This window comes from Urocampus carinirostris, chromosome 16 (genome assembly GCF_059441175.1).
Source record: "Urocampus carinirostris isolate Australia breed hairy pipefish chromosome 16, RoL_Ucar_1.0, whole genome shotgun sequence".
NCBI lineage: Eukaryota > Metazoa > Chordata > Actinopteri > Syngnathiformes > Syngnathidae > Urocampus > Urocampus carinirostris.
The window spans coordinates 37,255,526-37,270,093 of record NC_142364.1 but is presented as its reverse complement, the minus strand read 5'-3'; the positions used below and the strand labels follow the sequence as shown (position 1 = coordinate 37,270,093).

Below are 14,568 nucleotides of genomic sequence, written 5' to 3'. Positions count from 1 at the left end.
AGCGACAAAGTACAACAATTTGGCTTTTTTTAAGCAGTTCAATTAGTGTGACTTGTTCTGACATGTTAAGCTAAATCCAGGCTCCCACAGCTAGTTCTGTTTATTGCTAAACAATAAGTTGAACTTAGCTGCTAAAATATGACCATAGGCTATTTTGTTCATGTCATTTGTACTTTTGACATGATTTGCATGTTTGTTGGAACATGACAATATCCTACATAACTTATGTTCTCGTCAGATATAGGCCTATTCTGATGCACCCGAAAACAATATTTAAAAAGTCCACTGCACGGAAATCATATAGTGTTAAGTTATGGAGAGATGTGGGTAAATGTTCATTTTGGAATTAAGAATATATCATTAACGTCAAGACTAATAGTTTGATGATTTGAAGGGCAAAATACAGTGGGACCTCGTTACTTCTTGCTTCGACGTTCGCGGATTCAGAGCTTTGCGGGCCTAAAAAATAATTATGATGAAATAAAATATGATTTTATTTTTTTCTCAAGCATTTTTGAAGGGGCGTCGCTACTTCGCAGATTTTCACTTTTCGCGGGTGGTTTTGGTCCCCATTAACCGGGATAACCGAGGTCCCACTGTAGTTATCATAAGGCTGAATATATTTATTTTAACAGGACTTGTCCAGACGTGCAGCTGCCTTCACTGTGGATATTCGTGAAACATGTTGTCTGTCTCGGGTAGGCTATATGCATTTAGTAGACACTTTCTAGAGTGAGGAGAAATCATATTGTCACATTAATATCAAAAATATTTGTGACCATACAAAAATACTTACTACTTGAAATTGAATTATTCTTCAGGGCTAATAAAGTATTTTGATTCTGATACTACTGCCGTCATATTTTGCACTTTTCTTGAGAATTTACTGATTAAAGGACAAGGTTGTGTTTTTAGACATTAAGCCTGGTTTGCAGATTAAAATGGTTCTTGTTAAAATATTGACAAATGCTTCTGTTTCGTGACCCCTCTACCCAATCACATTACTTGTGCTGTAGTTGATTGATCTTATCAAATGAGATCTCTCTCACTCTCTCTCTCTACAGAGGAATATAAACAGCATTGTATCAGAAGTACAACAATTTCAATTTCATCTTGTAGAAACCTTGAAAGAAAGAGTAAAAGACATTTTTGACACTCATGGCCATTCAGACAACATAGAACATCTACGGCATGAGGCTCTGGCAACATTTGATGACTTTCCAGATCCATTCTCCATGTTGACCACAACATTCATGCAAGACCAAACCATTAAGGAACATTTTACCCCAGTTGAAGCGGAGGAGGTTGTAATATCCCAAAGACTGTGTAAAGTTAAGAGAGGTTCTTCATGGGTTCTTAAACTTAAAAACAAGGTTTTTTTCTATGTTCCCCTCATCAAGAGCCTAGAGCAGCTGTTGTCCAACCCAAGAATACACGGTATGGCCAGTACTCCTCCAGAGAATTGTAACAAAGATGGATTTCTCTGTAACATAGTGGATGGTAGCCTTTTCAAAAGTCATCCGTATTTTCATCGAAGCCCACTGCTTTACAGTTGACATTGTATTCTGATGAGATAGACTTATGTAACCCTTTTGGACCGCATACTTCTGTGAACAAGTTACTCATGTTTTATTATACACTAGGAAACATAGACCCCAAGTTTAGGTCAAAACTGGCTGCTATATGACTACTTGCTATTGCCAAAGCTAAGGACATTGCACAAGCAGGTGTTGATGTTATTTTAGAACGCATTGAAAAGGATTTAAAAGAATTGTACAATGGTGTCAAAATTGGGACAGGTCAAATTATACATGGTGCAGTAAAATCTATATGTGGCGATACTCTTGCTCAGCATGAACTGGCTGGGTTTAAGTCTGGAGTTGGGTTCTCTTTCAGTGAATGTAGGCATTTTGAATGTGATTTTGAGACCATGCAGAACAATTTTGATGAAAAGAGTTTTACCATGAGAACGTTAGAAAATCACATGAGACAGTGTACAGAAATAGAGAGGGCCAGAACAGACCACGTTAAAAATGTTCTTAAGACTACCTTTGGTATTAACAGGAGGAGTAAACTTACAGATTTTCCAGCATATGACCTTATCCAGCAAACTCCTCAAGATATAATGCACGTTATGCTTGAGGGTGTTGTGCCCCTAGAAATTAAATGTGTATTAAAATTCCTAATTTTGTCAGGAGAGATTGATCTGGATTATATTAATTCAGGTATAAATTGTTTTAGATATTCACCCAGTGATATAAAAGACAAACCATGCCCAATCAGTGTCAGTACAATGACATCAAATGACAACAAAACTTAAACAGTCTTATGGGCAGATGCTGATACTTTTGAAGATAATTCCTTATATTTTGAATAGTATCAAGGACCATAGCCATGTTAAATTCATCTTAGAGTTGATTCAGATAACCCAGATCCTCTTTGCTCCTCTACTATTTAGGGAAACCCTTCACAAACTTAGAGTGATGATAGAGAAGCACCTTAAAACATTCAAGGAGCTGTTCCCTGAGAACAATATAACACCAAAGCAGCATTATATGTTGCATTTCCCTTCACAAATTGAGGCGCTGGGTCCCTTAACAAGGCACATGTGTATGAGATTTGAGTCGGAGCATCAATTTTTTAAAAAGTGGTCTTCAAAATTAAACTACAAAAATGTTTGCAAATCTCTTGTAGGTCACAGTAAAGTGGTAGAAAGTGTTCATAGTCACACAAATGAAATTTTTGCACATGAGAAAGAATTGTGTTCTGTATCAGAAGTGTCAAACTTGGAATATGTGAATTCAAAGATAAGAGATTTCTTAAATATTGACCATTTCCAGCATATCATATCTGTTAAGTGGATTATTATCAATGGTAACAAGTATATAAATAAAAAGACTCTCATCATCACAGATTCAAAAGACGGGCTTCCTATTTTTGGATTGATAAATAAGTCTCATTACGTCCATTGACTTAGGGCGTTTTTAATTTCTGCCCATAAAAACGCTGAAACAGCCAAATTTGTCCGAACTTAAAGGAACAGTGAGTGTAAAAAACGTGAAAACCATTGAATGACTTTGGATCGAAGTCTTTTTCAAATATGAGGTTGCAGTGCCTCAGAAATACCCTTACTTGCCTTGGACACATTTTTAATATCCGCCCACAGAAATTTTGAAAGAGACAAATTTGTCTGAACTTAAAGGAACGGTGAGTTAAAAAACGTGAAACCCATTGAATAACTTTGGCTTGAAGCGTTTTTAAAATTTGAGGTTGCAGTGCCCCTGCTTGCCTCGGACATAAAGGGACATTGTGTAATTAATAATAAGTCATTTTAGGTCCGTTGTCTTAGGGCGTTTTTAATTTCCGCCCACAGAAACGTTGAAGGAGCCAAATTTACTATACTAAATAATTATGGCTATATATAGTATTTTATAGTAGTGCAAACAGTGCAAGAGGAGCAGCTAAACAGATGTGCAAAATGCACAGTCAGGTAAACAAGTCAGGTAAACAGTAACAATAACACTGTAGTACGAATAGTGCAGAGAAGAACACTGTGCAAGGAGTGGCTAGCTATAAAGAACTGCCAGTAGTGCAATAAAGTCAAACAAAACCAACAGATGTACAGATTAGCTGCAGTTTAGATTTACTATGTGTTTGATTGACCATTTAACAGTCTAATGGCCAGGGGATCACGGACCAGGTGAGTTTGTTTGTGATGTGCAGCCCTAGGAACTTGATGCTACTGACAACCTCCACAGCCTTGTTGTTGATGAGAAGTGGGGCATGGTTGGGCTGGTTTTTCCTGAAGTTGATAATGATCTCTTTAGTTTTGTCAACATTCAGGACCAGGCTGTTGTCCCTGCACCAGCCCACCGACTGCTCCACCTCCTCTCTGTAGGCCAAGTCGTTGTCGTCCCTGATGAGGCCCACCACTGTTGTGTTGTCCGCAAACTTCACGATGTGGTTTGTGGCTGACCAAGGGACGCAGTCGTGTGTCATCAGGGTGAAAAGCAAGGGGCTCAGGACACAGCCTTGGGGGGAGCCTGTGCTGAGGGTGATGACATCGGAGATGTTCTGACCAATCCGCACTGACTAGGGTCTGTCAGTGAGGAAGTCCAGCAACCAGTTCCGCAGGGGGGTGTGAAACCCAGGAGTCTCATTTTGTCTACCAGGTGTTGTGGGATGATGGTGTTGAATGCTGAACTGAAGTCCAGGAACAGCATCCGCACATGGGTGTTCTTCTCCTCTAGGTGTGTCAGGCTCAGGTGAAAAGCAGAGGAGACGGCATCCCCGGTGGAGCGATTTGTCCTGTAGGCAAACTGAAAGGGGTCGAGTGAGGAGGGGGGACTGGGGGTGATGTGCTCTTTAACTAGTCTCTCAAAGCACTTCATTATGATGGGAGTCAGTGCAAGGGGCCGGTAATCGTTTAATGATAAGATCTGGGGGTTCTTTGGCACTGGGATGATGGTGGCAATCTTGAAGCATGATGGTACCATGGCTTGGTCTAGCGAGGTGTTGAAAATGTCTTTGGCTCGAAGCGTTTTTCAAATTTGAGGTTGCAGTGCCTCAGAAATGCCCCTGCTTGCCTCGGACTTAAAGGGACTGTGTGTAAATAATAATAAGTCATTTTAGTTCCATTGACCCAGAGCGTTTTTAATATCCGCCCACAGAATCGTTAAAAGAGCCAAATTTGTCTGAACTTAAAGGAACAGTGAGTGAAAAAACGTGAAACCCATTGAATAACTTTGGTTTGAAGCGTTTTTCAAATTTGAGGTTGCAGTGCCTCAGAAATGCCCATGCTTGCCTCGGATATAAAGTGACAGGTTGTAAATAATAAGTCATTTTAGGTCCGTTGACTTAGGGCGTTTTTAATTTCCGCCCACAGAAACACTGTCACAATTTGTCCAGACTTAAAGGAAAAGTGAGTAAAAAAACCGTGAAACCCATTGATATGACTTTGACTCGAAGCGTTTTTTTCCGAATTTGAGGTAGCAGTGCCTCAGAAATGCCACTGCTTGCCTTGGACATAAACGGACAGTGTGTGAATAATTCTAAATGATTTTATGTCCATTGACTTAGAGCGTTTTTAATTTCCGCCCACAGAAACGCTGAAACAGCCAAATTTGTCCAAACTCAAAGGATCAGTGAGTGAAAAAAATATGAAAACGAGTAAATTATATTGGATCAAAGCCTTTTTCAAATATGAGGTGGCAGTGCCTTAGAAATGCCCCTGCTTGCCTCGGACTTAAAGGGACAGTGTGTAAATAATAATAAGTCATTTTAGGTCCATTGACCCGGAGCGTTTTTAATATCCGGCCACAGAAACGTTAAAGAGCCAAATTTGTCTGAGCTTAAAGGAACAGTGAGTGAAAAAACGTGAAACCCTTTGAATATCTTTGGCTCGAAGCGTTTTTCAAATTTGAGGTTGCAGTGCATCAGAAATGCCCCTGCTTGCCTCGGACATTAAGGGACAGTGTGTAATTAATAACAACTTATTTTAGGTCCATTGACCCAGAGCGTTTTTAATATCCTCCCACAGAAATGTTGAAGGAGCCAAATTTGACTGAACTTAAAGGATCAGTGAGTGAAAAAACGTGAAACCCATTGAATAACTTTGGTTTGAAGCGTTTTTCAAATTCGAGGTTGCAGTGCCTCAGAAATGCCCCTGCTTGCCTCGGACATAAAGGGACAGTGTGTAATTAGTAATATGTCATTTTAGGTCCATCGATACAAAGCATTTTTATTTTCTGCCAACAGAAACCTTGAAAGAGCTAAATTTGTCTGAACTTAAAGGAAGAGAGAGTATAAAAGACGTGAAAACCATTGAATGACTTTGTTTCAAAGTCCATTGACTTGGGCGTTTTTAATTTCCTCCCACCAAAACGTTGAATGAGCCAAATTTGTTCAAACTTAAAGGAACAGTGAGTAAAAAAAAACGTGAAAGCCATTGAATGACTTTGGCTCAAAGACTTTTTCAAATTTGAGGGTGCAGTGCCTCAGAAATGCCCCTGCTTGCCTCGGACATAAAGGGACAGTGTGTAAATAATAATAAGTAATTTTATTTCCGTTGACAGAGAGCATTTTTAATCTCTGCCCACAGAAACGTTGAAAGAGCCAAATTTGTCCAAACTTAAGGGAACATTGAGTGAAAAAAACGTGAAACCCATTGAATGACTTTAGCTCAAAGCCTTTTTCAAATTTGAGGTTGCAGTCCCTTAGAAATGCCCCTGCTTGCCTCGGACATAAAGGGACAATGTGTGAATAATAATAAGTCATTTTATGTCCACTGACTTAGGGCGTTTTTAATTTCCGCCCAAAGAAACATTGAAAGAGCCAAATTTGTCCAAACTTAAAGGAACAGTAAGTGAAAAAAACGTGAAACCCATTGAATGACTTTGGCTCGAAGCATTTTGAATTTCATCCCTCAGAACCCTTAAAACAGCCAAATTGTGTCTGAACGTAAAGGGACAGTGTGTAAAAACAATAGTCATTTTACATCCATTCTTCTCAGAGCGTTTTGAATTTCATCCCTCAGAAACCCTAAAACAGCCAAATTGTGTCAGAACGTAGAGGGACAGTGTGTTAAAAAAGGACGTCAATTTACATCCATTCCCCTCAGAGCGTTTTAAGTTTCCTCCCTCGGAACCCCTAAAACAGCCACGTTTTGCGAGAACTTAAAGGGACAGCCAGAATGTTTTTCCAACAGGAGTGCAGTACTAAAAAAACCCCACAAGATGGCACTCAACCCAAAAGTGCAACACCGTTAAATAATCGTCAAATCATTTGTATGGGAGGATTTGTATTAAAAAAGTCAATGCTTTGTCATCCATAAAAAGACAATATTTAAATTGAAAAAAAAAAAGTCTTTTTTATTTACAATGACTGAAAGGTCGGTTTTCTTTTTTATTTTCTGCCAGCAGAACCATTGAAACAGCCAAGTCTTGTCACAACTTAAAGGAACAGTGAGTGAAAAAAACGTCAAACCGATTTAATGACTTTGGCTCGAAGCGTTTTTCAGAATTTTAGGTTGCAGTGCCTCAGAAATGCCCCTGCTTTCCTCTGACATGAAGAGACAGTGTGTGAATAATAATAAGTCTCTTTACGTCCATTGAGTAAGGGCGTTTTTAATTCCACCCACAGAAACGTTGAAAGAGCCAAATTTGTCCGAATTTAAAGGAACAGTGAGTAAAAAAACATTAAACCCCTTGAATAACTTTGGCTCGAAGCGTTTTTCAAATTTGAGGTTGCAGTGCATCAGATATGCCCCTGCTTGCCTCGGACGTAAAAGGACAGTGTGTAATTATTAATAAGTCATTTTAGGTCCATTGACCCAGAGCGTTTTTAAAGTCCGCCCACAGAAACGTTGAAAGAGCCAAATTTGTCTAAGCTTAAAGGAACAGTGAGTGAAAAAACGCGAAACCCATTGATTAACTTTGGTTTGAAGCATTTTTCAAATTTGAGGTTGCAGTGCCTCATAAATGCCCCTGCTTGCCTCGCACATAAAGGGACAGTGTGCAATTAATAATAAGTCATTTTAGTTCCATTGACACAGAGCGTTTTTAATTTCTGCCCACAGAAACGTTGAAAGAGGGAAATACATTGGAGTCAACGGAGTGCATATTCATTCATTCCAATGCATTTCCAATGGCAGCTGCAGTACTGCAAAAATCCGCTAAGGGGCTCGAACTTGAGGGCCCAGGTTTTTCCCTCAAGTGCCAATTTTATACCCCCAACTCCAGCCGATAGCCAGAATGCGTTCCCAACCGGGGTGTGGTACTGAAAAAATCCCTCAAAATGGCACTCGACCCGAAAGTACAACACCGTTAAAATAGGTGCCAATTCATTTGTATATGAGGATTTGTATCAAAAAAGTCAATGCTTTGTCAGCCATAAAGAGACAATGTTTAAATTGAAAAAAGAAGAAAGAAAAGTTTTTTTTATTTACTTGGACTAGAAGGTTGTTGTTTTTTTTTTATTTCTGCCCGCACAACCGTTGAAACAAGTTTTGTCACAACTTAAGTGAGTGAAAAAAACGTGAAACCCATTGAATGACTTTGGTTTCAAGCGTTTTTCAAACTTGAGGTTGCAGTGCCTCAGAAATGCCCCTGCTTGCCTCGGACATAAAGGGACAGTGTGTAAATAATAACAAGTCATTTTACGTCCATTGACACAGAGCGTTTTTAATATTCGCCCACAGAAACGTTGAAAGAGCTAAATTTGTTTGAATTTAAATGAACAGTGAGTGAAAAAAAACGTGAAAACCATTGAACGACTTTGGCTAAAAGCCTTTTTTCAAATTTGAGGTTGCCTCAGAAATGCCCCTCTTTGCCTCGGACATGAAGGGACAGTGTGTAAAAAATATTAAGTCATTTTAGGTCCATTGGCAAAGAGCGTTTTTACTGTCCACCCACAGTAACGTTGAACGAGCCAAATTTGTCTGAACTTAAAGGAACAGTGAGTGAAAAAACGTGAAACCCATTGAATAACTTTGGTTTGAAGCATTTTTCAAATTTGAGGTTGCAGTGCCTCAGAATTGCCCCTGCTTGCCTCGGACATAAAGGGAGAGTGTGTAATTAATAATAAGTCATTTTAGGTCCAATGACAAAGAGCATTTTTAATTTCTGCCAACAGAAACGTTGAAAGAGATTAATTTCTCCAAACTTAAAGGAAGAAAAGTCTTTTTTATTTACATTGACTGAAAGGTTTTTTAAATTTATTTTCTGCCCGCAAAACCGTTGAAGAGCCAAGTTTTGTCACAACTTAAAGGAACAGTGAGTGAAAAAAAAACGTAAAACCCATTTAATGACTTTGGCTCGAAGCATTTTTCAAATTTGAGGTTGCAGTGCCTCAGAAATGCCCCTGCTTGCCTCGGACATAAAGGGACAGTGTGTGAATAATTATAAGTGATTTTATGTCCGTTGACTTATGGCGTTTTTAATTTACGCCCACAGAAACGTTGAAAGTGCCAAATTTGTTTGAATTTAAAGAAACAGTGAGTGAAAAAATGTGAAACCCATTGAATGAGTTCTGTTTGAAGCGTTTTTCCGAATTTGAGGTTGCAGTGCCTCAGAAATGCCCCTGCTTGCCTTGGACATAAAGGGACAGTGTTGAATGATAATAACTCTCTTTACGTCCATTGACTTAGGGCGTTTTTAATTTCCGGCCACAGAAACGCTGAAACAGCCAAATTTGTCTAAACTTAAAGGAACAGTAAGTGGAAAAAAATGTGAAAACCATTGAATGACTTTGGATCGAAGCTTTTTTCAAATATGAGGTTGCAGTGCCTCAGAAATACCCCTGCTTGCCTTGGACATAAAGGGACAGTGTGTAAATATTAATAAGTCATTTTAGCTTTAAACTCAACACTCACGAACGGCGACAACGGCGACATCTTGTGACGATCTCTACAAAGACTTCAGCTAAGTCAAATGATTAGGCAAAGCTAAAATTTGGTCTTTTAAATATTAGATCGCTTGCTCCTAAAGCTTTACTTGTTGATAACATTATTCGTGATTATATACTTAACTGTATCGGTCTTTGTGAAACTTGGTTACGCCCGGATGAGTATTGAGCGCTAAATTATGCTTCACCCCCAACTACGTGAGTAGCCATGTAGCACGCACGTTGAAAAAGGGTGGCGGTGTCGCGCTCATTTCTGAAAAAAAAACCCTCAAATTTAATCCTCGTACCTCTAATAATTACAAGGCGTTTGAGGCTCTTGTGATGCGGTCCTCTCTATTGTCAATTTATGTAATAACTATATCGCGCACCTGGGCCATACACAACTTTCTTAGACGAATTTGCTGAACTTTTTTCTGAACTAGTTACCTATGCAGACAAAATTGTAATTATAGGGGACTTTAACATTCATATGAAGTCCCCACTCAGTTCACTAACTATTGCGTTTCGGTCTCTAATTGATGCATTTGGTTTTAATCAACTGGTTGATTTGCCAACACATTAAGATGGAAACACGCTAGACTTGGTTCTGACTCGAGGAGTTTTAACCTCAAACATTATGGTGTTACCGTGTACTACTGTTATCTCAGATCATCATTTAGTTACATTTGAGGTGCCAGCTAAATGTAGTGCTAAAAAAGCTGAAGGATTTAGCGGAAGCAATACAGTATAAGCACTGGCACAGTTTCTGAGCTCTTTGAACTCCTTCCTGGAGCAGTTGCGTCCTTTCCTTCATACAATGGCTCGATTGACTCACTCATGAATGAGTTCAATACTACCCTGACTAGTGTCCTGGTTTCAATAGCGCCCATAAAGCTTAAATAACGTCCTAAAAGACACACGCCTTGGTTTACTGATGAAACTAGAACGCTTAAACAAGAATGCAGGAAATTGGAAAGAAAATGGCGCGCTACCAAGCTTGAGGTTTTCCATCAAACCTGGTGTGACAGCTTGTTAAAGTATAAAGCGGCCCTTGCCTCTGCAAAATCCGCCTACCTTTCGAAGGTGATTGCGTCTCAAAAGAACAATCCCAAAGTCATTTTTGACACGTTAGCATCGCTTACAAGGCAACAGACTATCGCAGATAGTTTGACGCTCTCTGCTCATGACTTAATGGTCTTCTTTACAAAGAAGATTCAATGCATACAGGAAGAAATTGCTTAAGACATTATTAATACCACACATATTAAAGGGCTGAAATCTACAGATGCACGACAGGATGGCTGTCCAGGGAAATTGTCCAGTTTTAGTGAACTGTCACTTGATGATCTCAAACAGGTGGTGAATGTGGCCAAACCGACAACTTGCCAGTTCGACCCGCTCCCAGGTTCACTTATTAAAAGTCTTTTTGGCGTCCTTGGACCTTCAGTTCTAAATATTATAAACATATCACTCTCCTCTGGTGTAGTTCCAGCAGCTTTTAAGTCCGCCATTATTAAACCCACACTGAGACGACCCAACCTTGATCCAGAAATCTTAAGTAATTATAGACCTGTGTCAAACCTACCTTTCCTTTCTGAAGTACTTGAAAAAGTAGTGGCACAGCAGCTGAATGATTTTATATCCGAGAATAACCTTTTTAAATCTATGCAATCAGGATTCAGGGCTAACCACTCTACTGAGACAGCTCTGATCAAGGTAACAAATGATCTCCTACTGGCAATGGATTCTGGCGCTTCATCACTTTTGCTGCTGCTGGATCTTAGTGCTGCTTTTGACACAGTGCACCACAATTTCCTACTAGAACGGTTGGAAAAATGGATTGGTCTCTCAGGAACCGTCCTCTCGTGGTTCAGATCCTACCTCTCAGATAGGACGCACTGTGTTAAATATGGCGAAATGACATGTGAGCCCTTTAATGTTACCTGTGGTGTTCGCAGGGTTCAGTGCTTGGCCCACTTCTTTTCAGCATTTACATGCTTCCATTAGGTGATATTATTCGCAAGTACAATATCAGCTTCCACTGCTACGCAGACGACACTCAACTATATCTTCCGTTGGAGGAATCTCCCACACTAAACTGTGGAAATTTGGAGGCCTGCCTCATTGAGATAAAAGAGTGGATGTCACTCAATTTCTTGCGTCTTAATTCTGAAAAGACCGAAATGTTAGTCATTGGTCCATCTAAATGCCGTGACTTATTCTCAAAAACTGCTGTGAACATTGACAAATGTCACATCACACAGAGTGACTCAGTTAAAAATTTAGGTGTCATATTTGACCCTGATCTATCCTTTGAAACGCATGTAAAGAAAATTACTAGAACCGCTTTCTTACATCTTCGTAACATTGCTAAAATCCGTTCAATACTGTCTCAGTCGGATGCGGAAATTATAATTCATACGTTTGTTACCTCCCGTCTGGATTACTGTAATGCACTACTCTCTGGTCTCCCGAAGTCTAGAATCAAGTCTCTTCAGCTGGTACAAAATGCCGCAGCGAGGCTTTTAACTAGGACAAAAAAGTACGATCACATAACACCGATTTTGGCTAACCTGCATTGGCTCCCAGTTAGCCTTAGATGTGATTTCAAGGTTCTCTTAGTATTATACAAAATCATACATGGACTTGCTCCCTCTTATCTTTCAGATCTGATTTCCCCCTATGTCCCGGTCCAAAGCCTACGATCTGAGAGTGCCGGTCTTCTGGTGATCCCAAGAGCAAAGAAGTGTTCTGCTGGTTCGAGAGCGTTCTCCATCCAGGCACCGGTGCTGTGGAATGCTCTTCCCCCCAAGACCCGATCTGCAACCTCAGTGGACATGTTTAAATCTAAGCTTAAAACTCACTTCTACTCCATAGCATATGATTAACCTACTCTTCTCGTCGGCTGAAAAATAGTCTGTGTAATATAGTGTAATAATCTGTGAAGCCCTTTGAGACTCTTCGTGATTTAGGGCTATACAAATAAAAATGACTTGACTTGACTTGACTAGGTCCAATGACCCAGAGCGTTTTTAATATCCTTCCAAAGAAACTTTGAAAGAGACAAATTTGTCTGAACTTAAAGGAAAGATGTGTGAAAAAACGTGAAACCCATTGAATAACTTTGGTTCGAAGCTTTTTTAAAATTTGAGGTTGCAGTGCCTCAGAAATGCCCCTGCTTGCCTCAGACACAAAGGGACAGTGTGAAAAAAATAAGTCATTTTAGGTCCAGTGACACAGAGCGTTTTTAATATCAACCCACAGAAACGTTGAAAGAGCCAAATTTGTCCGAATTTAAAGGAAAAGTGAGTAAAAAAAAAGTGAAAACTATTGAATGACTTTGGTTAAAAGCCTTTTTCAAATTTGACATTGCAGTGCCTCAGAAATGCCCCTGCTTGCCTTGGACATAGAGGGACAGTGTGTGAATAATTATAAGTCTTTTTACGTCCATTGACTTGGGGCGTTTTTAATTTCTGCCCACAGAAACGCTGAAACAGCCAAATTTTGTCCAAACTTAAAGGAACAGTGAGTGAAAAAAACGTGAAAACAATTGAATAACTTTGAATCAAAGCCTTTTGCAAATATGAGGTTGCAGTGCCTCAGAAATACCCCTGCTTGCCTTGGACATAATGGGACAGTATGAAAATAATAAAAATTCATTTTAGGTCCATTGACACAGAGCGTTTTTAATATCCACCCACAGAAACGTTGAAAGAGCCAAATTTGTCTGAATTTAAAGAAACTATGAGTGAAAAAAACATTAAAACTATTGAATGACTTTGGTTAAAAGCCTTTTTCAAATTTAAGGTTGCAGTGCCTCAGAAATGCCCCTGTTCACCTCGTACATAAAGGTACAGTGTGTAAATAATAATAAGTCATTTTAGGTCCATTGATGTAGAGCGTTTTTAATTTCTGCCCACAGATACGTTGAATGAGCCAAATTTGTCCGAACTTACATGAACAGTGAGTGAAAAAACCTGGAAGCCATTGAATGACTTTGTCTCAAAGCCTTTTTCAAATTTGAGGTGGCACTGCCTCAGAAATGCCCCTGTTTGCATTGGACATAAAGGGACAGTGTGTAAATAATGATAAGTCATTTTATGTCCGTTGACTTATGATGTTTTTAACTTCCGCCCACAGAAACGTTGAAAGAGCCAAATTTGTATGAACTTAAAGGAACAGTGAGTGAAAAAATGTGAAACCCATTGAATAAGTTTGCCTCGAAGCGTTTTTCTGAATTTGAGGTTGAAGTGCCTCAGAAATGGCCCTGCTTCCTTGGACATAAAGGGACAGTGTGCGAATAATAATATGTCTCTTTACATCAATTGACTTAGGGCGTTTTTAATTTCCGCCCACAGAAACACTGAAAAAGCCAAATTTGTCCAATCTTAAGGAACAGTGAGTGAAAAAAACGTGAAAACCATTGAATGACTTTGGATCGAAACCTTTTTCAAATATGAGGTTGCAGTGCCTCAGAAATACCCCTGCTTACCTTCGACATAAAGGGACAGGTTGTAAATAATGATAAGTCATTTTATGTCCGTGGACTTATGGCGTTTTTAATTTTCGCCTACAGAAACGTTGAAAGAGCCAAATTTGTCCGAACTTACATGAACAGTGAGTGAAAAAACCTGGAAGCCATTGAATGACTTTGTCTCAAAGCCTTTTTCAAATTTGAGGTGGCACTGCCTCAGAAATGCCCCTGTTTGCATTGGACATAAAGGGACAGTGTGTAAATAATAATAAGTCATTTAATGTCCGTTGACTTATGATGTTTTTAACTTCCGCCCACAGAAACGTTGAAAGAGCCAAATTTGTATGAACTTAAAGGAACAGTGAGTGAAAAAATGTGAAACCCATTGAATAAGTTTGTCTCGAAGCGTTTTTCTGAATTTGAGGTTGAAGTGCCTCAGAAATGGCCCTGCTTGCCTTGGACATAAAGGGACAGTGTGCGAATAATAATATGTCTCTTTACATCAATTGACTTAGGGCGTTTTTAATTTTCGCCCACAGAAACACTGAAAAAGCCAAATTTGTCCAATCTTAAGTGAGTGAAAAAAACGTGAAAACCATTGAATGACTTTGGATCGAAACCTTTTTCAAATATGAGGTTGCAGTGCCTCAGAAATACCCCTGCTTACCTTCGACATAAAGGGACAGGTTGTAAATAATGATAAGTCATTTTAT

General features: G+C 39.3%; 1 pseudogene; it reads left to right on the top strand.

The window, feature by feature from the left end:
* The first annotated feature begins 1,235 nt into the window (after nucleotides 1-1,235).
* On the top strand, nucleotides 1,236-2,320 carry LOC148351253 (uncharacterized; annotated as a pseudogene).
* Nucleotides 2,321-14,568: the final 12,248 nt, after the last annotated feature.